Below are 18,374 nucleotides of genomic sequence, written 5' to 3'. Positions count from 1 at the left end.
GGTTCTGTGATATGGCTTGAAAGTTGAGCGTTGATTATGGAGAAGGATGTTGAACCTGCAATTACCAACAGAAAGAATTGGATTTACAGATTTTTTTACTGTAGCTCACTAGTTTTGGAAGGGATGAGTCCACCGCTTCTATGACGTCACGTTGTGCAGATTGCAAGCACGTGACTCAGTGAGCAAATGTAGCAGATAGTCTGTGGCATCCTCCGTCTTTATTCTACCTGTTCTATAACATTGTAAGGTCAAATGCATGACTATGGCCGTGACTTATCATTTGCTATGCTATGATTAGTCATTAAAACATACATTAGATCTTGGATTGTAGGCAATATTTAGTGTAAATCTAAAATATCTGATTCTATTAATAAGATTTTGAGATTGTCATCTGCCAGTTGCATGTGTATGCCAGGAGGACTACGCCAACTCAACCGATAGTTTATGTGACTACCAAATCCCAAGCTCAGTTACACCAACAACAACTTCCACCTCTTGAGTTCTGAAGAGCCTCTTGAACTCCACCAAGGACTTCCCCGTTTCAACACGTCTGAAAGCGAACAGCATTCTTGACATTGCATTGTGTCGTTAAGCCTCTCTGACAGCTCAGCCATGATCTTGATGGATGACCGTAAGAAAGAATAGTCTAGGAAAAAGAAAGAGAGCTTTGTCAACAGTTTACACCAAAATGCCCTCTTAACATCACTATTGAAACTTATACGTCCTGTGTAAGTGGTGTGGCATATCCTGGCTTATACATAGACGGTTGAGCCTTGGAATGATTTAGTGCAAAGTTACACAGAGAAGTGTCAAGACTGGAATCCTAGCGTCGTCAATATCGACATTGGCCGTGAGCGGTTGGTCAGCTGCGACAGTGATTAATGACTCTTGAGCCATGACGAGTCATTGGGAGTAATTAACGTTGCCAAAGGCTTAAGAAGCCGCTGACGGAGATTTGCAAAACTAATTAGTGAACAAAGGTACCGACGCGTTTCGCCACATCGACGCCCATTGATCCCAACTCAGCGGGGACCGCAATGCGTCTTGGGACAGTTCAGGACAAAATGGCGGCCATGTTTGACGGTGTGCCTACCACGCTGACGATTAGACAGGAGATGATTCATCATACAAACGTGATTAATTTGTGAGACTGAGACAAGCTGGTCGGGCGGTAGACTGCAGGCGGAGCCAGTAGTCTGCTTACCTGCGGGGCGGCAGAGACAAACTCATCTGTAATATCGTGACAGCTCGGAGAGGAACTTTCAACTTTTGAACAGACGAAACCCAACGGGCAGAGGGTTCAACTTTTGAAACTTTGATGTATTAAATTACATAACTTACATTATAAGATAGCTTTAAACAATGTTTAGAGTTAGATGTTCAACGTTTAGGTGTAACAAGTCTTTCGGTGTAATGTAGCAAGCTGCCGCCGCGCCGCGTGCCTGCGAAGCTGGTATGTTACGCCAAAGGGCGGTAATACCTGCTATACAGATACAGATAACATGCAAGAGAAATGTCGTATACAGGATGCAAAGGATATTTCACTGTTTTCTTCTCGCCGATCAGTTTTCTTTGGGTCTGACTGAATACAAGAAACATGCTGAAATGGATATGTGACAGTATAAAAACACAGAGTTTAGCATACATGTACAGTGACTCCCTAAACTGGAAAAATATCCAACTTTTCTAACGATCCTATCTATATCTATATCTATATCTTTCTGTAAACTACAGTCTTCAGAAATCACCAGGTGTATCCTACACAGTAACCATTATCAGAGCACAATAACTATAACGACATATGTGATATGATACAGTTTTACAGGTAAGCTGCAGTAATCCACTTTTCTATGGTAGAGCGATCACAGCCAAGTCCGCTGATGAAACAATGTCGTTGCTTTATTCATGACTACTGTAATAAGTCCGTCTAGACTTAGTACGCCCCCAGACATGGAAATGTTACAACTTCAATCTACACACACATGACTGCAAGTGAAACGATTGATCTTATGTGGTTAGGATATATATTCATGATAACAATGAGATGGCAATGTCCTGGACTACTTTAATCTCCAAGCAGATGTTTGCCGGACCCGACAGACAGAGAGAGAGGGGGAGCGAGAGAGAAGGAGAAGCAAGAGAGAGAGGGGAGAGAGAGAAAGATAGAAAGAAAGAGAGGGAGAGAGGGGGAAAGCGAGAAAGAGGGAGAAGCGAGAGAGAGGTGGGAGAGAGGGAGAGAAAGAGAAAGAGAGGGAGGTAGGGAGGGAGGTAAAAAGAGGGGGAAAGCGAGAGAGAGGGAGAGAGAAAAAGAAAGCGAGAGAAAGAAAGAGAGAGAGAGAAAAAAAGAGACCGATCATCAGGTGACTCAGATCCAGCTGTCCTTTCCAGGTAACCATCCGTACGGCACCCTGCCTGACATCTTCATTAGTTGTTGTTTATGACACAGAACGCCGAAAGCGAGTTGTATTGTCCCCCTGACAGACAGTGAGGAAGTGACAGGTTGGACAGACGTCGTTACCGTGTCAGCGCCCATCGTATATCGCCTGGCTGCATCTTTTGATAGCGTGTGCTGGACTATTGTTGACCTTTTCAAAGTTCGCCAACCTGTATAGTGGGCTTTAAAGGAGAGCTCTGACCTTTTTAAAGTTCAAACATGGCCTGATAGAAAACTATTACAGAAACACAATCCAAACCCATATTTGTGTTATATAATGGTCATCCGACTGTCTTAAGCATGTAGCCAGTTGAGGTTTATCTCATGTAGAAAATTGACCTTAAAAAAACGTCTACACTGGTAAAATAATGATTTAATAAAATTATATTATGACAATGTTCGAAAAAAAGCACAGAACCTGAAATGTATACGTACGTAGTCAATTTACATTTTAATTTACAATGAACAGTACTTTCCGATCGACCGTGAGGTTTCTCGCTTGCGATTCGTAGGTCGCATTGTAATTGATAAGACAATGTAGGTTTATAACAATGCACTGCAAAAACACATTGACAAATAGTGCAACGTAAAGCGAGCGATACATTTTAGATTGCATACCTGTATTTTTTTATATATCGATGTTTTGTAAATTGGTTTACAATTCAGTTTTTAACTGGGAAGAACCAATAAAACCATCTTGAATCTACTGAATCTTGAACTCTGTAAGAGACGATGAGATATAAGCCTAGATCTATTGATAGACAACATTTCATTTTCATGCAGAGGCTATAAGAAGTTTAGTGCAGGTTGGCTGAGTTTGACGTTCGGCGCATGACATTTGGCTATGATGTGTGGAGAAGTGAATTGCCAGCCAGCCTGGGGGGACCTGCCTTATCTGATCCTAGTCGTACAGCCTCAAAATTGACTCCAGAACCCCGCCACGATTACCGGGACCTACCGGAGGAAGAAAAATGCAGCTGAAACAGCGAATGTTTGACCGGGCACTAATGGGTCCCCCCCGCTAATATTTCAGAACTCCTGGTTGGTGCTCCGCTGATGTCACGCCGCCCTTTAAGGGCAGCTTTTAAGGGGTCGTGGCACCATTTTGGGACTTCCAGCGACGGTTGTGCCATTAGATACATTAAGCGCTCACCTGGTAAAGTGACACAGTGGCACTTGAGTGACCACCAGTGTCCCTCTGACAAAATCAAGTCGTAAAAATCGGGAAAGTCTTAACTGTTCTTGGTTGATTAGCCCGTCCGTCTGACGCCTGTCGTGTCAAAGGTACGCACCGAGAGTTCAGGTCGCGCGCAACGCATAGAAAGGTTGGTGGGCGTCTAGCCTCCAAATCAGGCTCCGCCACGGGTCGCCATTCGGCTCATTACCTCCGGGTATGGAAGTACTGTTTTGGGTGGCTGAACTGTGAAGTTTGTTTGCTTGTCCGGGCAGAGTGGGTGGGGAAGATTGACAGAATTATCATGTTTTAGCTTTGGAGACTTGTTTCACATAGACTAACACTTCAAATGTTTCAAGACCATACATGAACGACTTGAGTGAAAAAGGTTTTAAATTTGATTAAAATTAAAACTATACAATGATAGGGAATTTGGCATTTCTACTCACAACCTACATAGCTTTCCAACATCTACGTTAACCTTGTGAACTATTACAGATGTCGATATTCTGATCAGAACCAACGAGAGCTTAACCGTCCACATCCAAATCGCATCTTGATTCAGAAGTACAACTTGTATTTTCTTTTAAGCGTTTTTCCAATAACAAAACTTCATAAGCAGGACAAAATGATAATCCTGGATTTTCCTTCTTAAGATTCTGACCATTCTGAGGTCGCAAGACATCGCTCTTAGCTTGTCCACCACATGGGGAATAGCTACCCAGGCAGAATGATGCCCAAGTGATTGTCTACTAGCAGGAGGTCGACTCCTACACAATTCTTGCCTGTTGTTAACCCGATGTACGAGTAACAAGCCGAAAGTTTTGTTCCACGACTTTTTATCGACCGACAACAAATCAGGTGGTTTGGACACCTGGTAAGGATGCCACCACAAAAAAAGTACCACACACAACATACAACTACAGAGAGTCTGGATCCAAGGCCAGGGGACGTCCCAGGAAGACGTGGATAGAGAGTGTGAAGGACAACCTGACTAGGTACGGCATGCCGAACAACAGCCTCCAGACTAGCCGTCGGCCGCCAACTGTCCCTCCCCACGACACCCCAGACGGTAGAAGTGGACGCGGATGAAGTAAAGTAAGTAGGTAAGACACATGATCCTCTGCGTTTAACGTAGTCTTTGCAGAGACTGTACTTTTCGTCCTTTGTAACAATACGACTTTTCCGTCCCTATTCGCTTGTAGCTGACACTGGTATCTTCTTCAAGCGATTGCACGTGACATAATTGCTCAGGTGAGCGGAGAGGAAAGTAGAACAAACGCAGGTGTACAAGGTGACGGTTCAAGGTGACGGGCTGTAGAAAGGGTACTAGATTGGAAAGAACACCGATATTAATAGTTTTTTTACGAGCCAGCAAGCGTGAAAGTCGAATTGGGCAATTGAAATTAACACTTAGTCCAGGACAAAGAAAAGAATATAGGTGCACGAATTTAGGATGATGGTCGTAGGGCCTGGATGAAACATTTTTAAGGTTTGACGACGTACTGCACGTTTTCTCTAAAGAAGCAAAAATTGAGATTTCGTGACATTTGAATGAGATGTGTGAGTGTATGAGGTAGCTAGGCCTCAATGTTTTTGTGTAAAATGGTCTTTGGATTATGATTGATGGTAGCCGCAAAGGTTATCCCACAGTGACTTGTTTCTTGTCCCTTGTGGAAAGGCGTTACACAGAATAACACAGAAGCGATGCCACATAATTTGGGCATAACATCTTTTATTCCAAACGTCACAGTCAAAATATGACTTATCCAACATATACAGTCTTTAAAAGCAAGGACCCATATGAAAAAATGTATATCAATAGATATATCTGTCAAAGACGCATCTATTTTGTATATAATTTTGATAAAAGTTAGACACGGTAGAGGCGTTGTGTATGGTTTTATCCAATGGCAGCGGGGTGAAAAAAAACCGAAAAAGAAGAGAAAGAAGGATAGAATAGATACTTCTCGTTCTGTGGTCTGTCAGTGAACAGTTGATGGTTCCGAATGTCCCACATATATCTTCCATGCGTCATTAGGTATATAGATGGGACATCATCATTACCCCAGATTACATACATACGGTATTCATGGAATAATGAAAAACCTTGGGCGTATTGTGTGAGGCTATAGCCTCGGACAAAGGCGCAACAATGCTAGTTCTTGACATGGTCAAGGACAGGATGGTTATTACACATGTCTCTTATCACAAGCCTGGGGGTTGAGATCGTTTTATCTTATTTCATTCTTTGTTTCAGACCAAAGGCCCATATAAAAAATGACAAATACAACTTGTTGTCGTTTATAGATACAACTTACAGATGATACGACTTTTAAAAATCTCAAAATTGTGTCAAGATTGAACGTAAAATATGTCAAGGTAATTTGCTTAAATGTTTTAAACGTTCTAACATTTTTTCTAACGTTTTTGTTTGTCAAAGGTGGTTTTCACAAATACCTATCAGTTACTATATATAGTTATTACATAAATGAACATACCGACAATAGTTCAATGACGTTACTGGGGTATAAGTTGTATTTAAACTTGGTGAACTTAAAGAGACGAAAGTTTCTAAGCGTAGCACGAGGTTAACGAGTACTACAGAGAATTGTTTCCCCATGGGAGTGAACATAGCTCGCGGTTTGGCCCGAGACTGAACATATCCCGCAGTTTGGCACCATCAGCGCCGAGGCATGACAGGGAGGCTTACGGGAGTGCCGTGATGTGTGTGACCTGGTTAATCTTCTCCTTCGTACTTCCACAAACGCAGCAGGTCTGGAGCGGAGGGAGGTGGTGACGGGCGGGGTACAGACAACAGGTCACCGCCGGGGAACGCAAACACGGGCCGCGGCACGGCAAGGTCAAAGACGCTCGGTTCGGGCCGTAAACAGAGATGTACTTGTTGAGGTACATCAACACACTTGTTGTGTGGCGATGGCTACCAGCTGTTAGGGATCCTGGGTCTCGTTAGCTTGAAGTCTCGGGAAAGGTACAGAAACTGTGAAGCGTCATGTTTCCCGCCTTTGAAAGTTAGGAACTGTTTCCCGCCATGAAGTCAGTGGTAGATATTCTAGAATTCGACGTTACCCGTCCCTTCTTACCGTATTGAACTATCGTTTACACGGCCCACATCTATTCTAGATAATATAACCATCTCTTCTTTCTCTCTTATGTATTTCACCCTTCATTGCCTTCATTCCTCTCCTCTTCTATTCTCTCATTCCCACTTTTCATCTATATACATATCCACCCCTTCCCATAATGCCAATCCATCTTCATCTCTTTCCCCTCTCTTCTTTTCTTTCATCCTCCGCTCATGCCTTCCCCATTACTTCTCTCCGTACACATGTATATGTAGCTCTCCTAAGCGGTGTTCAAGCAGTGGTAGGAATACGGTCCATCGGTCTTCTGCAATATTGCGGAATGTCAAAACTTTGTTCTGCAAATCAGAAATACATTCTGCAAATACACAACAATAAGTCCGAACCTAAACCCATGGCATATATGCATGTTGGAAAACACGCAAAATTACTAAACATCATAATCAGTAGTAAACACAAAAGCTCTCAAAGAATATTGTGCCAACACCATTGAAACTCTAGCCTGTATTTTTCGGTCTGCAAAATTGCAGGTTGCCTAATTTTTTGTCTGCGATATTGAACACGTCTCTGCAGAATGCAGACTGCAGGTGGGTATTTCTAACACAGTCAAGCTATGCTCCACTCACGGTAAGTTGCATGTATGATTGATATCGTGTCATTCTGCATCACAACCATGGTGCAAACATCCATCCGTCATCTGTCTGTAATGAAGTCCCACGGGCAGAGACGTCATCTTCGGACAGGAAAGTCATTTCTTCTCGCCGATAACATATGGCCATGACATGTACCGAGCATCATCCGACCGATATCACAGTCAGAACTCACACCAGGGTGAACAACATACGCGTTTCATGGGCCTCGAAACTTTTCTTCTTATTGTCCCAGCACTGTCCCAAAAATAAATTTCCATTGTCCCGAATTGAGGATGAACTGTCCCAACTTGTTTTTTGTTGTAAGTATTGTATGACTTCAGCTTCAAGTCAACTTTATTTTGCTTATAAATGCTCGATGGATACGTTTAGTTTATGACAACGATTGTACCATGTTGTCTGAAACATTTATGTACATTGTTAATTGGAGACGCAGACATTGCCTTCTTCTGAGAGAAAAGTTTCTCTTTGAGAAAGGAACGGAGTAGATTGTCGAAAGAATACCAGGTATCTCCCACCATCCCTGCTGTCTGTGCATCCACAGCCTTCAGCATATACTAGTACTCAACTAGCTCATCAGTTTTATATAATCCGAATAGATAGAAATAGATAGATAAAGTTGAATTATCAGGAAATTGTGAACAAAATTGGAGTTTCAGATATCAATCGTAATTTTCACTTAACATAAGTTTTGTGTCATCAATCTTAATGAAGAAACGACGTACATGTGCGGTCACGTAGACGTTTTGACACCCCCTTTGGTCCTCATGGTATGCCCCATTTCGTCCATACGTAGACGTAGTATCCGTAGTATCTAGCCAACTTTTGCTCAAAGTCGTCAGTAAAATTCATCAATCAATCAGTCAATCAATCAATCAATCAATCACTTAATCACATGTCATTGGTTTGACAGAAGAATTTAATAAAAACCTTTGACACGGTTTATGAACAAGGTATAGATTCACATATGTATGAACCACTGAGTAGCGAAACGTTTGTGCTAACAACTAATTCACACGTCGATTTAAAGTGTTTCATAGATCTTCGAATGAAATATACTTTTTTATTTTACTCAATACATCATGGAATCAGAGCTGGGAATGAACGTAGATACTGGGATACTAATTTACGCATTGGGCAGTAAAGAAATAGAAATTCCGAATCATCCACTGACTCACAGCGCACATCAATTATTTTATCAACAGAACATCAGTAAAACACGGCTTTCTCTGCCCATTCTGGCCATTTTTGCACAACAATGATGTTCCTGACACCCCATGAAATCGACGGAAAGTCAAAGGTCACCAGATCACGTGCCATCTGAAATGGATTACCCCCTAATCCCCTGTTTTCATGCGAAACCGATGCCGATGGAGACCGAATCAAGACAGCATCGAAATGTTTACTTCTGGGAAACACGCCAGCCAACTTTCGCAGAAAATCTGACAGAAAATTTCCTGGTAGGACGGCGCGGATTGCTTTGTTGGTGACACGGTGCTGATGTAGACATGGACCGCCCGCCATGATCGTCTGCATCCCGCCATCTGACCGACCGGAGAATTGGCAAGATGGCGGCCAGGGATCATCTGCCGTGGGACTCGTCTTTACTAGTGAGTATATTACAGCAGACGTTCTGCGCAACGACTGTAAATCTAGATGTTTATCTAGGGACACTGCCTTAATTCTAAACACACCGGACTGCCTCACGCACAGACGTTTATGATAGCCACGCTTCATAATTTTCCGACATTATTCGCGCATAATGCCCAAAACCATTTATGTCTGTCTGCCTTGACCAATCCTCGCGGTTGTTGTTCTATGACGTCATGAGGAAAACAACCCAGGATTTCAGAACAAGGATTAAGGATGTTATAGGTATAAATGCACAAGCATTTCGATATCAACCACCATGCCTAAACGAACATATTTATGAGAAGGAGGGATGGGAAGGAAGTATGAAAGAATGAAACAAATTTGACAATTCAGAAAAACATTTCGCATTTCTGAACGGCGAATTTTATCATCGTATGGTATAATTTAAGATTTATACTAGTGAGTTAGAAATACAATTTCCTTTTAAACGTGGGAGACTAACTAGGTTGTGACATAAAATACTGTAAATCTAGATCTAGACGTCAAAACAATTTACCGTGTCTGAAACCCAGATGTCCAAGGCTTCTCAAGTGTTTTGGAAACCTGTTCATTGTAACAATTCTTTGTGAAAAAGTAAAGGAAACAGAAACGTTTCCAACCTAATTTATATCGAGCACAAAATTTTATGACAAATAAAACGGTTTCCGCCGATGGATTCTGCATTAAAAGTCAAACACATCTGTTTGTACTTCTTCAGTTCATTAGTACTCCCACGAAATAACTTTGAAGTGATGGGAAAATTTGACCCAACCATAATACACACTCTGTTTCCAATACACATCCCGTGGTATCGTTGATTAAACAATTATGCAAAGAGTGGTGGAGTGTTTAATTGTTATCTACATAATTGGCAGGGGCGGATGGTGGCCAGACTTCAATACACAGTCTTTAATACACATGCCCTGCCTGGCTAAAATCAAGGAGTTTTAATTCTAGTTTTTAAGCTAATTGCTAAAATAAAAGAATCTAGTACACATAAAACAGATTGACCAGACTTATAATATAGTAGACATAAAAATTTGTGCTTTGGAACATACTACTAGTACATCACATGTACATTTAATACACACATGGACAAACAACAAACTGCATTACCTCGTATGTATGTCATGTATGTATGAAAAAAGATCTTCGCATCATGTATTGCTCTCAAGGAAAATTGTACTTCTTGTTCATACTTTCAAAATTGATATAAGCTATAATATACTGTTTATTTTCGAGCGAAAATAAATAAGTATAACACAACCCTAGCTGACAATGGAAATAACATTGATACCAACCTTCTATTAAAAACGTCGTATTGGAACAGAAACTGCACATAGAAAAAGACAATACTAAATCACCGTGGATGTTGCTCATTTCCAAACTTTTATCTATATATAATAGCTTGAATGGGGCCTTCTGATAGCCCGTTAGGGGGGGGGCGTACCTGTAGATATATAAGCTGGATGTTGTGGGCTGTTGGACCTGTCGGTTTTTGGGAGGGTGTTGCCGACCTATGGGGTCTAGCTAACAGGGTAATATACAGATATTTTTGACACATCAAGTACAACGTAAAAAGAACATAAACCCAAATATATGTAGTCTCAGAGTGAAATAGAGGAATAAAAGAATTGTTGAGATGTAGATTATTGATGTAATATGAAATGCCTTTACAGAAAGCTGAACACTTAAGCTAAATCTATATTCGTGTCCAAAATATAGGGTGTAATGGTTAGCATTATGTTAGATTTACTGTAAGTAAGCCTGGCCTACTGCCATGCCCCCCTCCACAATGATCGTCTCATACGGGGAAACTAAATGCGGTGTCCGCGGCGTACTTTAAAAGTAACGTTAGCCTGAGCCATTTGATCCCAGGCTATTGACTAGCAAAACTTACAGAATCCCAGTAAATCTCTAAAATTTCTCCCCAAAGCACAGATGGGCGCATCCGATACACTATAGAGGCGGGACGTTTTCTTAGCGGTTTGAATAAAAGGCATTTACGGGCAAAACCACGTGTTGTGTAACGTTATGTTTATTTTTTTGTTATTATCATTTTCTTCTTTTTTTCAGCAATGGTCGGCGACAGGGAAAGTGCACAATTGAAACTATCGGTAGTAACCAATGTGAAGATAAAGATTACTTACACTGTGACTTACTTCTCAATAGGATTTGCGTTTGATTCTGTTGAAGACTGATTCCCACACAGGTTCCACCTTGGGTTACCCCAAAAGAAGCTTTTCACACGAAGGATTTACGTGGTATTCTAATGGCGGAAATGTAAACTTGTTGAAGTATGTAAGGTGTAGGGTCAACACGGCGTGTGTACAAAGATGTTTGAGGTCTACTTTCTCAACTGTGAAAACATCGCCAAGTGGGTAGCATCCGGGCCGGTTACGGGTCACTGACGTCACAAAGAGCTGTTTTCCCACAACACCCTGCGGAATGCGAGATCCGCCATTTTGTTTCTACAGAACTATGTCAAACCCGGCTTGCTGCAAGTAGACATGTTTTTATAAGCTAGATTAACGGAATTAACGGCTGCTACACTATCATGCTATCTCATAACTAGTCGTAGAATAAAATGTCACACTTCAAAACCGACGACCCGGAGAAAAACGCCGGGCCACCTGTCGTAAACTACAACCTCGCTATTCACCAAGTTCTCAGGAGTAGAATTTACACACACACACATACACGGAGTAGCCATTTTGGGAATTTGGAGGACATTTCCTGGTTCGGTGGTTTTTTAGGGCACAGATGTGATCACATTGTTAGAATCTCAAGAATTTTACCTTATCAATCAACTTTGTTGCAGCTGTCAAATTGACAAAGGAACATCTGATTCACTCATGAATCTTACAAGATGCTATCAAGAAATAATCCCCAATAAGAATTTATAGATGATAAGAATTCATAGACATATTTGAATAGACAAACACAGCTATCAAAGACTTACTATCATCTTACTTACCATCAGCTATCAGAGACAGTAGTTACAACTACAATGAGATGCAATCTTGTACCACCGTGATACGAAACTTTTGACGGCAAACTCCAAATCATAAGACAGACTGCATTTCCGTGATATGAAAAATTGGAAAAATTTGAGAAATATGGGGATATTTTTCAGAACAGTTGGTCGGCTAGTCGCACTGTCGCCCACCGAACAAACTCCTCTGGAAAAATACAGTACTCTCCTTATAGCCGATTTACATGTATTTTTTCCAATCCCTAAGAAATTAAGGCCTGACGGCTTAATATTCAAAACTACGAACCATCTTGAAATATCATAAGCCTAAGGTAGTTGGCAACTTTAGACGTTGTTTTAAGAAATCAAGACTTAAGCTACTTCCACTGCAATGTCGCAAAGAAAAGTCGTTTCTTCAGGCTATTTTCATGTGATGGACAGGTGTGTCCCTTGTCCATTCACACAGGTGCTTAATGCAAGGATAATTGAAAAAATCTATCGTTTGTCTCCTCAAATCTGCTATAATCTTACCTTAAGGCCATGAGATGCAACGTCTTTGTCTAATCGGAAACAACTTCTTTTGTTCATTGATTGTTAGGCAAGAAATAAAAGTAAGTGGAACTTCTCAAATGGAGAGCGAAGATGGACGGCGTCATGCAGTGCTGTATTCCCGAAAACAACTTGTTGCTCTCGAGTGCACTGGACAAGATTACGCCCTTTTCTACCGTAATGACGGTTGGAGTTATTTATTTGAAGCTAAATCGTAACTTGGAAATTATCCAGCCCACCCACCGGCCGTTTTACGGTAGGGAAGATGGCGCAACGGCGCACCGGGACAGAAGATAGCACGGTATTCGTAATCCGGAAGGTCCAATTATCCATTTCTCACAGAAGGGGTCTGTTGGTGATTGGACGTGCTATCAGCGTCTGCAATTTGCACACAAGCGTCCCGTGGCTCCGGCGGAGCAGATTAAGTCGGTAGTTTGTTACCTCCGAACCCCGCGTCGAACGTTAGCCAGGATCGATACGGACTCCCTTGTCGCAGCTCAACAAGAAATTTGGCGGGAAAAATGCTCAGGGACACTCTAATGGCTCCGAAACAGACGTTGTCTACCCAAGGAAGTTAGACTTCGAGAGAGCAGGGAATTTGACTGACTGAAAAATAATTTTAAAACAGCTTTTGCGAATTGTAAGAACAGTCTAAGTCGACTAGGAGAGCGAGAGAAAGATAGAGAAAGCGACAGGAAAACAAAGGGAGGGACAGAACGAGCGGGAGAGAGCGAGAGCGAGAGAGATTCCTCGTCTACAATTTCTATTTTAGAATTCCTTCTTACCCTCAGTCTTAGAAAAAGTAACGGCGTGCTAGTAGTAGTGCATCAACAAAGTTAAGTGTCCTATTTACGCACCGTTGGTCTGCAGGGGCAAAACTATCATTCTTACGCTTATACATTCCTAAAGAGCAGCACAAAAACTAGTTTCAACTCCTCTGCACCACGCTGATAAGAAAACGCGAGGACGTTTCGTCCTGTATAATTGCATTATCATGAAAAGATGCACTAGCTTGGAAATGAACGTCCTCGGTGATATTCTCCAGCCGCAGTTAGATGCAGTAATTTTCACAAATATCGACACTTTGCTACCACTTGATTCATCGCACCCGAAATCGTTGTGGACAGCTACAAGACGAAGTAAACGGCAAATGAGCGTAATTATCAACAGCATCACACGCCCTAAATCCTCCTAAACTCTAATTATGATGCTGCTTTCTGAGCTTGTTTTTTACAGCATATCATAGGAGGATGAAGCGGTAATTGTGGCCTATATGGTTCTTTACGATAACTGTAATATTTTGGCTGGTGACTTTCCCTAGAGAGAAGGATGTGTTGGAAATATATACAAAGCTAGCTACCTGTGTTTGCCTGACCACCGTGCATTCTTGCGGGCTTAGAACACAAATCGACCAATTTGTCCGTCCTGATAAAGTCATGGCTCATTTTGTGTTGACTGATCATATAAAGTATCCCCCTACGAAATTTGAATTGATATCCAAGATTTCATAGTTCTTACGATTATAGGTCTCTAAATAACAATGCTGAGCAATGCAGCAAGCAAGCAGGTAGAAATATCTCTATCATATAGCTACCTATTGAAAAATCTATCTATGAGCGGATATTATCATGCCTGATATTTAATATGAAAAAATAAAAGAAAGACTTGATTTTAGGGATCTGGCAAAAATTCACAAAAATGTGTCACCTCAGCGTATGAGACAAAAAGCCTAGCTGAAACTTGTACGTGTCGATGTTCCGTCCGTAACACAACTATGACTGACCACTTTAGGACCTGTTTCCATAAAGAAGATCCAATAATACGGAGTGTATGATTACATTAAGTCTCTTTATCACCCACCATTATACCTTCTATACAGACTCAGATCAAGGAACACATATTTCACTTTTAATATTGTCATCCCCGCCATACCTACTAGCATTGGGAAAGTGGCGACCATCGCTAACTCAAGTTGAAATGCAAATTTAAGATCTTTTCAATTATGATATCAATTACAAAATTAAGAGGCATGATATAAATGTTGCATTGCCAGTTGTGAAAAAAGGTACGAATTTTAATGACTTTCCGATTTTTTTTTATTTTCTTGTGACAGATCTAGACGCAGAATACATGGATGGAACGTCCAGTTAGTGAGGAGAGGACATCAGCTAACAGCTAACCAGTGCAACACGAAGAACAGGCTGTAAAGGCATCAAATGGTAACTGCATCATTTTATCTCTACATGTAAAGGTGATTGAATAGCTTAAAGATACACTTTTCATATTCATTCTCATATACAAACATATACATATTTGTAGATTTCTGTATATTTTACTAGATTTCTATCAGGAACGATTAACAATATCGACGTTTTTCGTGAAGCAGAAAACCTGTACCAATAGTTGATGCATGAATTAATATATCAAATTGTTATTAATGTAGGTGTGAATGTATAGGGGGTTGCTTTGTATGGACCTTGTTGCTGAGTAACCAACATGCCACAAAAAGTAACGTTAGTCATATCAAACATGTATGTACGTTTATTTTGGATATGCCCATTTTTTGCACATGATGTCGATCCTAAAATAAACAAACATACACAAACTTGCCCTTGATGCCAATCCTACATAACAAAACAAATAAACAAAACTATATGACAGAAAATGAAACTTTTCACTCGCATAATCATGTGTGCAAAACTTGATCTATGACACTGGTTCAATCAAAGCGTAGGACATTGATATTGTGACAAATAGGCACAACGTCGGGACCGAAGGTCTATAATATCCTTCCACACAACAGATTAAAAAACAAAACAAATCTACTATCATTTTTACACCTGACATGGTGAAGTTAAAAGACGGTGGCTGAAGAGATATGATTTATGATGTTCTCTCCCGAGAAGCGAGTACAGACCCGGAGCAGTCTGAGCAAAGTACGACGTTCAGATGAACATGATGGAAAGATGGAGAAGAAGATGGCGTCAGTAGCGCGAGTAGTGCGAGTACCGGCCGCTTTGCCCTGAAGTTACCCATTCATCAGTTCCTCTTCCCTTCATACACAACGCCAACACAATCATCTATGCTTGGCCCGGATTGAATCATTTGTTTCAAGTTCGAAATGAGCGATTTTGAAGGCCTAAGGGGTTTGTACACAATTCCTTGTTCCGTATCTTCCAGAGTAACCTCTAGCCAAGATTTATGTTCTAGCCAGAGGCCTGGCGGACAGAACTCAACACAGAGGTTGTCCGTTTAAACGTGACTGGCATGTAAACAGACCAAGAGGTCGTTTGGAGGCTCTTTTGTTTCCCCACGCAAGCATTTCAGGGTTGAAAGGTTCAGTCAGAAACTCTTAACGACGACGTCCCCGGTCGGTGGGTCTCGCACATTTATCTGGCAGTTATGTCGTTCCAGGGCGGCGAGGATTGTAGTCAGCGCAGGTCACCCAAGTCTGAGTGGCCTGGAAGAGGGGAAAAAAACGTTAAACGCCTAACGCGTCAGTTTCTGAATTCAGACAGCTAGTACACCTCAACAGGATAAGTCCCATTTCTCTCAGCCTATCTCACGGTTCATTTACAAATTAGTGTGAGAGATCCGGGGAACGTTCAAGGTGACTGCAACTTCATTTTATCTCTCCGCTGGGCCAGAAAGTCTTGATTAAAACTTAGCCTACAAAGTGGACTAGGTCAGAAGATGTCTGGTGGAGTGTACAGGGGTCAATGTTGTGAAAGACACGCGTGGGGATTTACAGCACTCATTATCGCAGTTGGAAACCACTTTGGCTTAATCCAAGATGGCCGCCCATCGTGGCGGGGTCACCTGAAATTGTCTACACTTGGTTGACTTACTGGCAACATACTTCGGGTGCTTGTGGTATAAGTTTTGATGTGAAAAAAAGCCCGCCAACTTAGAATTCTGTGAAAACACAAGATGGTGGCTGTTGTTTCCCGGCAAGCTCAGCGCGCGCTGCCGTTTGCGGATGTCCAACAGCTGTCCAAGCTTAGCTGTGCTGTCATGTGGGCCAACTGGCATCTTCGTTACAGACGTCCTCGGAAAGAATACTAGCGGAGTGATTTATGAAGAAATGATTGGAGAAGCTCTGAAAGGATTAGGTTCGACTTAAGGTGGATAAATTCGTAAAGCGAACCTGGATGAAGTGGGTTTAGAAAAGCATTCCTCATGACTTTGACGGCTTGCTGTTGCGGCTGGCGAGGTATGCGATGCCTGGCATAGCTATGCAGCCAGCGATATCCCTATGATCCTTTGCAAATACATGAAATATGATTTCTAGACGGCCAAAATAAATTGATGGATATAGCTTTCACCCGTTCCTGGAATTGCGCTTTATAAGGTACAGGAGAGATTGGATACGGCAAGGGCACGTCCCAATACAACGCTGCCGCTGATTTGAAGGGAACTTGTCCATACAAGAAGGCTAACGGAATTTTCTGCTGACAGAAATAACGATTCTTGACTTTGAAGCTTGCGGCGAGGTTTTTGGACACATCCTGAAATTTGATCTGTTGTTGTCGTGCGAAACTTGTCACCGCCGAATACCGAGTCGACACCTGTCGGCTCCAGAGATGGACGATTCTCTGGGGGTACGCCACAAGATGGACACAAACTGAAGCCACAATTCACCGGCCCGCCACTCAGGGGCTTCCCTTTTCCTCCAAGGCCCTCTTTACCTTTGCCGAAGATTTACACGAGTTGTCAAATCGCAAGAAACACCTTTTGATTAACGTCTACCTGTGCCGTTATCGCAGTAAATCATGTCGTCCCACGACAACATGGCGGCTGACCTTCGGCCCGTTTTGCGGCAGGTTTCCAGGACCCCACGACGCCATAACGAGACGTCCGAGTGCGCACAGTTTGAGATTAAAACGGGATCTCTGACAGGAGCCGTGCAGAGAAAGCATGAATGATGGGCTAATGCCTACTGGATTAGCTGTAAAGTAGCGAGCCCCTGCTAACTGATAACATGAAGAATGAAAAGTGTATCGTATATTGATAGGCAAGTTTTCCTATAACAATATGGAAGTGTCAAGAGTTTCGATTTTCAATACGTTTCTGATACTCTCTGACTGATTAGTTAGGCAAAACATATAGTATTCCCTCAGGTTTCCATATGCACGAATTGAAGTAAACGATGCTAATCGAAGCTACTGCCTATTACCTACTTTCCACGGCTTCTTAAATGGTGGGAAAAGTATGGATTTTGCAGTGAATGTGACAATTGTGAGTTCATAGTGATCAATATGTACCGGTAGGCTGTATACGCCAGAGGGCGCAGCTGCAATGATCAACACGTGTGTGGTTTCCTTACCGGAGTTCAGTTGTGATTCTGTTTGACGTTATCGATTTCTTTCTTCTTAAAACTACGGGCTGTGGTAGAGTCTGAAAGAAACACAAAATGCTTGTTAACGTTAGGAAAACAGGAATTATGAAATGTTACAAGCGCGGCTGATTGCATGTATCATTGTGTAGTCTTTTCTGATCTTATCAATGAGTGCCATCATAAAATGTATCTGTGGGTTTTGTTAAATATCTGATAAATAATGGTAGACTCGTCGCGCATGATTACACATTTAATTTATCAAGCAAAATCTAATCGCAAAATTACAGTTATTGCCTGGAAATTTTACGGCTATTTGGTATTGCCGAAAGGTACGGGAAGAAATTCTAATTTTCTCTATCTGAATATTCAAACAGCAATAATCAACTTCACATCAACACCTGTATAACCGATATTGTTTCCAGAATCCATTGTTTGTAAGGTTAGGATCCTATTGAAAAATTGTAACGTCTCCGTCTATGTATTGGTACAAATTGTGTACATTTTGTGTTCTGAAACCAT

The 18,374-nt window shown here is 41.7% G+C and overlaps 1 long non-coding RNA gene across 1 annotated transcript; it reads left to right on the top strand.

Moving 5' to 3' along the window:
* Positions 1–8,519: 8,519 nt before the first annotated feature.
* On the top strand, positions 8,520–17,903 carry LOC109478367. The gene is made up of 3 exons (XR_002140724.1): positions 8,520–8,972; positions 14,631–14,736; positions 17,284–17,903. It is a non-coding gene; the product is annotated as an uncharacterized LOC109478367 (long non-coding RNA).
* Positions 17,904–18,374: the final 471 nt, after the last annotated feature.

The sequence above is a fragment of the Branchiostoma belcheri genome, unplaced genomic scaffold (genome assembly GCF_001625305.1).
Source record: "Branchiostoma belcheri isolate BF01 breed outbred unplaced genomic scaffold, Haploidv18h27 scaffold43, whole genome shotgun sequence".
In the NCBI taxonomy this organism is placed as follows: Eukaryota; Metazoa; Chordata; class Leptocardii; order Amphioxiformes; family Branchiostomatidae; genus Branchiostoma; species Branchiostoma belcheri.
The sequence above is the reverse complement of the archived record's forward strand: the minus strand, read 5'-3'. Positions and strand labels throughout refer to the sequence as shown.